The 6,474-nt window shown below is 37.2% G+C and overlaps 1 pseudogene; it reads right to left on the minus strand.

Moving 5' to 3' along the window:
- Window positions 1–632: 632 nt before the first annotated feature.
- The window catches only part of LOC138002301 (uncharacterized), a 6,362-nt pseudogene continuing 520 nt past the window's right edge, over window positions 633–6,474 (minus strand).

The raw sequence follows: 6,474 nt of genomic DNA on the forward strand, positions 1-6,474 counted from the left end.
GAACTCGTACTTTAGCAAGGTGTGCTCCATAGTGTTCAATGTGATATCTGGATTTGAGGTTCTTGCCAACGTTCTGTTTCAGTTTCTCAAATTTCTGCACTTCTTCACAAGTTCCCAGGACTTGTTATATGGCTTTTTCTTTCTTGGGTACCAATGTATCTGACTTTTGGTGTTTTGTTGGTGGTTCTTGGGGTGAAGACTTGCCTAGCTCAGCCATTTTTCTTTTTCTCTCTCTATCATGAAGGAGTGAGTCAGGCTTAAGTGGTGTTTCAGCCTCTGTTTGCAGTTGTGCATTTACATTTATTTTTCTTGAGCATGGAACTTCTTCATGTCCATGATGATCACTGTAACCTTCACCGTTATCATTATCTTCAGGTTCATCACCACAGTCTGTTAAGTCTTCATTCTTTGCATCCCGAGCCAACAGTTTCCATTTGAGTCTCATCACTGTTATTGTCATCATCAGTAGCATCTACCATCCACTGAACCAAGCAGCATGTCAGGGGGTCTTTCCCACGTACTAGAGCCACCTCTCATTTTTGTTGCAGGGATCTTCACCTTATCTTGTAAGCATTTCTCCCAGAAATTTTGAGTAGCTCTTGCTCCATGTTTATAGAACTGGAACAGAAGTGTTACAGGTTTGGTTCCTCTTGTCTGGAGTTTGCTTCCTGTGGCCCATCAAAAAATTCAACATGGTCTTCCATCTCTTTCCACCAAACACCCTGTCCTGGCTTCAGAAAATCAGGGATTAACTTTACGTGAGCTGCCCAGCTATCTGCATATCTCACTCTTAAAGATCACATTGTTGCCTAATTTGGGAAGTGACTGTGCCATCTTACTTGTTTCTCTTTCCTCCTCCCTGAGAACACCGTCACTACCAGTGTTAGCTTTCTCTTATTGTAAGTGCAGCATTGCATTTGTGGATAGGTCTTCAATCCTTTTGCTCCAAGTTTTCATTGTTATGTCTGACAACTTCTCAAACAGCATTTCAAACATTTCTGCATTTGTAGATCTGTACGAAACCACTCGAGGCTATTTACTGGAGTGGGTGACACAGCTGTGGAGGTACAGACCAAAGAGTTTCCTGTATGTCAAAACCTTTGGTAGTGTCAGCACTTTGCGGCATTGAATTGCATGCCTCCAGCAGAGGTTATGCAGGCGCAGGATCATCTTGGGGGATCTTGGTTCTTCTTGTGCATAGTAGATTTTAATCATTTCACTGAGGGTCACAAGAAGTACGCTTATCTGACAACTAGTGATTGAGCAATGGTAACATATATCAGAGTCTTCCTGTAATGAACATGCCTGAGTTTCTCTTTGCTATACTGGATGGAAAGAAGTTCCTTTAGTGTAATAAGTGTATCAATATCAGTGATGTGATGTGGTAGCTCCTGTAATATATTCTTGATGTAATTCATGGAACAGTGAAGGGCCTCAAAGAACAATACCTCGTACTTCTCAACACTATGATAATGAAATCACATGAAAATGCCATGAATTTCTCATGGCATTTTTAGAGTATAATCAGTGCAATTTAATTACTTATTAATGGGAAATTCATGATCTTAATAATATGAATTTCATAGTCGTTAAGCCCATGGTTTTTGGTACGTTTCATGGCCATGATAAAAGCATTATTTTTGAGAATTTCATAGTTTTTTCATGCCATACTTTTCACAGGCTTTTTGTTGCTATGAAAAACCCATGGTTTTTCCAGGATGGAGGGCTGTTGTTTTCACGGACTTTTAATGGTATCCTTTTAACATGAATTTCATGGGGTTTGGTTTTCATGGCCCATGAAATTATCATGAAACGTACCAAAAATGATGGCCATGATAATTTTAATGGTATTTTTAGGCCATTTTCATGTTTTAGTGGCCACTAGGTTTATGATGCCATGAATAATATTCTAGTGCATTTTCATGGCATTTTCATGCTGTTTAAACCATCAAATGTCATGATGATACAGCCTAGTCGTACTGTTTTCCTCATAAAAATTAGAACTAGCACTCATAGAAGTAGTGCATGAGCACTAAATATAAAACGATTATGAAAGCCACTAAAAACTGACAAGTTTAAACAATAACTTATTTATTCATATGTTAATGAATAAAGTAACACCCTTGCGAAATAACTCTGGGAATTCCAAATAGTAAAAAATGCTCACTTAAGCTTGGAATTCTAAATTATGCAAATTAGCTTGAAATTACTAGGAATTTCTGGAAATTTCTTGGAATTAATAGAGCAAAGATTTGGGCAATAGCTGGAATGTTCTTGACCAAGGTCAGAAAAATCAAAAAGAATAACTGAAAATAACTGAGAAATAGAAGTGCACATGTGGAACTCAAGAAACAAGGTTATAATATTCTCCTCCCGTAAAATAATATGCCATTAAATCATAAATGTGCTGGAAACGTTTTACTATGTACAAAGAATCCACTGCAGTCAAGCTATTAACAGTTACTACCATACTGTAGCTCAGACAAAAAAATAGAATACGTCACAGATTTTAAAGCAGTTTAATCTTTTATTGTATGTACCCAAACATTTAATTCATGTCAAAATCTTTGGATTGGATTCTTGTTTTAAATTTAAATGAACAAAAGCTCTTAAACATTTCAGATAAGTCACAGAACTACAACAAGCCTGCAAAGAGAGATCCCCAAGTGTACATCAAACCATAACTGGTCAAGGAGACAGAATTGTCTGCTGTAAAGGACCTTTCCTTGCTGTCCCATCAAATAATTATTTTTTTCAGGAAGTGTCTCTTCATAGTCTTTCATGGCAACTAAAAAAATACAGTATATAAACTTTAATGATGCAAGTAGTGATTCCTCTAAATCACTGATCATTTCTATTCTAACTTAAGTGTGTCTCTTTACTTACAAACATTAATTAAGACGAACAGGAACATGAAGCATCGAGCATCAAGTTATCGAGCATCAAAATCACGATTTTTCCCATACATTCACTGTAACTTTTGCTGCGTTTGCCCCACAACCAAGATGGCGTCGGCGACCCCTGAAACCTTCTTTACATGTAATTTGCCGTATGAGCATTTTTATATCAAATCATTTGCTTTACTATTTGATCTAAAAGCTCATTATTCTTGTTAAAGGTATACCACTTTTTTTACAGGGTTATAGCATTTAGGCCAAATTAAGTACTCTTGCCTGACAATGACAATTTTGAAGTCTACATGTAAATCGTTGGTAATTTTGAGGAAAAATAAGGCATCAAATCAAATTTTATTCGCTTATAGTTATTAACGCTTACCTTTTTACTTCAGTTGTTGTAAGCATTTCCTTGCTTTGATCAACATTTAAAGGGTAACTAACAAAACAATCGTCACCACAAATTTGTGATCGTTGATACGAACGTTTGAATAAAACCGCTCAAAATTCGCCCAAGAGCTAAAGAGCCTGGACTGGTTACCTAGGTACTTCATGTATCCCCAATTATAGTTACCATCGACTGCTGACCAGAACGAAAGCGGCTCACTAGTTTCCAGTTTGGTTTCGCATGTGTTATCCAAGATGGCGGAGGATAACAATCTTTCCAATGATGGTCAGATTCATTATACATTGACAAAAAATCAGCAAGATTCGAAAGATACTGGAGTTCATTGAAACGATTAAGTGCTGACTTGGAGAGTATAATTTTCAAGAGTAATGCTTCCTGTTCCTGTTCGTCTTAATTAATTAAAGGCTGATTGTGAGCGCATCAAAATAATATGGTAATCCGTTGCTGATATTTTGATTTCTCACATTCTATGGAGTGCATCAGAGTAAAAGCTTTCTTTTTCATTTATCCGTGTACACAGTGATTTTATGTTAAAAGTTTGGAGCCTTTAAGGGACACTGCTTAAGCCAAGTACATGTATTACGAAGAGTGAGTTATCTCAAAAGACATGCTTTGAATAACACCAAACCTTGTAAAATTCAAGATTGAAGTTAAGCTCATTTTTTCAAGGCACCAGATGGAATCAAATCCTAAAAGGGCACTTAAGCTTTGATTGTTGTCTCACTGGACTATGCAGTACTATTGCAAAAAGTTCTCTTAAGAATTTTATCTCACTCAAGTTGAATCATTGAATGGAATTCCTAAAGATTTCCTTAAATTCGTAGTCCCAAAAATTCCCTAGAGTTCCAGAGTTGGAAATAAGGAAAAACAGATTGATAGGTGATTTTTTGTGAAGGTTCAAATCATTCCCCCCCCCCCCCCCCCCAACATTTTGGAAATCCCAATAAAGGTACAATTTTCTGTTGTGACGTTAGTGTCTACTTTATTTGAGTATTCTATTTTCACAACGTGAACAGTTCAACTTGAACTAAGAACTAAACCTAGTAACACTTGATGAAGAATTGATTGACAATCAAGGTCTACCTTTCTTAGCGATGTAATAGCCAACTTCAAAAGATCGTACTAACATATGGTGCTCGTTTTCGACATCTGTGCGAAACATTGCTTCAGAGGATTGTCATCCAGTATTTTATGGACCACGTGTTTTCGAAATTGATCTCCAAGAGTTTCTCGATTCTCGTGGTCATTTGCATCTGAATGCATTGCACTGATGTTATGTTCGTTGACGGCACTTCTTTGCCAGTTGTTGCTACCCCGGAGGGGGGGGGACTCCCATATGAAACAGACGGGGATGCTCGTCGGAAATTTTGAATTTAACCCCTAAAGGAGACCAATCTAGGCGTGGCTTGAGCAAATTTTGACCCCTAAAAGAGACCGTTTAAAAACACAAAAATACGACACGCAATGAGTTTTAATGATAAAAAGGCATAATCATCGAATGCTTTTATCTAAAAAGAAAATTTAAAAGGAAATTTGACTTCTGTTTCTCTTCGCGTAATTCTGTGTTACTTCGCGGAACCCTAAACGAGACCTTGGTGGCATAAAATATTGGCGCTTTGCCCGGAACACCCTAAGCGAGACCAAAATCCAAAATTTACACCCCTAAGCGAGACGACGACGAGCATCCCCGTCTGTTTCATATGGGAGTCCCCCCCCCCCCCCCCCCGGGGTTGCTACCTTTTGTAATAAATGCATCGCTGTAGTTTCTACAAGAAGCAAGTCTCTTCTGCCACTTTGTACATATTTGACAGTACATATGATTGTCGCGAATTTCAAGCCATTTGAATTCAGCACACCACTTCTTTAAAGTGCGGGCCTTTGGAACATTGCTTGCCATGTTAAAATGTCCATGAAAACTTCTTTCCATGTGCTTCTGCAATCTCCAATGTCAATTCAAACACCCCCCTCTAACATTAATGAGTTTCTGCAGTCACATTGTACAGCGGTTTTATTTGAGCGCGAAACATTTTGAGACGCCATTATAGATCGCAAGTGTGAAATTCTGAACTTTATCAGAGATGAACGCCTTGATGTAGTGGAGGAACTTCATGAAAAAGAACTTCAGCTGCTAGACATAACAACAACTTTATCAGTCGGACAAGACTTGTCTTTGCTAATGGACAATTATCGTTCACTCTTGGACAATTATTGTTTATTCTTGGCAGATATTCTCAACATGTTGGCCAGCTTGGACGAAATGGAGGACTTTCTATTGTGAAATACTGGCTCTTATAAACAACGGCTCTTTTAGGAGCCACAACACTGAAAAAAGTTTTGACCACTAATATATATATATATTTTAAAAATTTTGTGAAATTATGTTTAATTTATCGCTGGCAAATTTGATCCGTAATTACCGATCACCGGCCGTTATTTCCAACTCTGGAGTTCCAACTCAATGAGTTTTGCTAATGGCACAATTTGGAATTCCTGGTTTTTAGATCACCACACTCAAATCAACCACTCTTCACTTAAAGAAACCCACTCATACCTAAATTGCACTAAACAGCCAGTTAGTGGCTACATGAGTCCATGTACCACTTGTAATTGTGACATCATAACTTTTTTCATTACCAGATGTCTTATCTTCCATTTGGACTTAAACATGCAGTATTTAAGTGTTTGTATGTGGCTTAGAATTTGACCTTTTATTATTTGGTAATCTCAGTGACCACTACAGCATGTTTGTAGAAAGGTAGGAGGTGTCCATTTAAGGAGGTTCAACTTAATAGCTAGTAGCCCACAGGTATAGTAGCTGTAGAATAGAAAGACTGTGATGAAAAGTCATGAACATTATACATTGTAGAACGTATAAATGAGGTGCACAGTAGATTTTTTAGTGTAAATGACAGTTTCTAACATACAAAAAGAATAAATTATTCCTAGTTTAAAAACATTTCTCTGCTTATAATTTTGTACTAGTTGCAATGGTTTTCAGTGTCTTTTCAGGGTCATGAAAATCGTAGAACTAGTAAGTTTACCATGAAAATTCAGAAATTTATTTTCACTGCTTTTTCAAGACATTTTAATGGAGTGAATAATTTTTACAGTATTTTCATGGTGCACAAGGAATATCAAGTAAGCATCATGAATTTTGTAAATGCAGTTATC

The sequence above is a fragment of the Montipora foliosa genome, chromosome 5 (assembly GCF_036669935.1).
Source record: "Montipora foliosa isolate CH-2021 chromosome 5, ASM3666993v2, whole genome shotgun sequence".
Lineage (NCBI taxonomy): Eukaryota > Metazoa > Cnidaria > Anthozoa > Scleractinia > Acroporidae > Montipora > Montipora foliosa.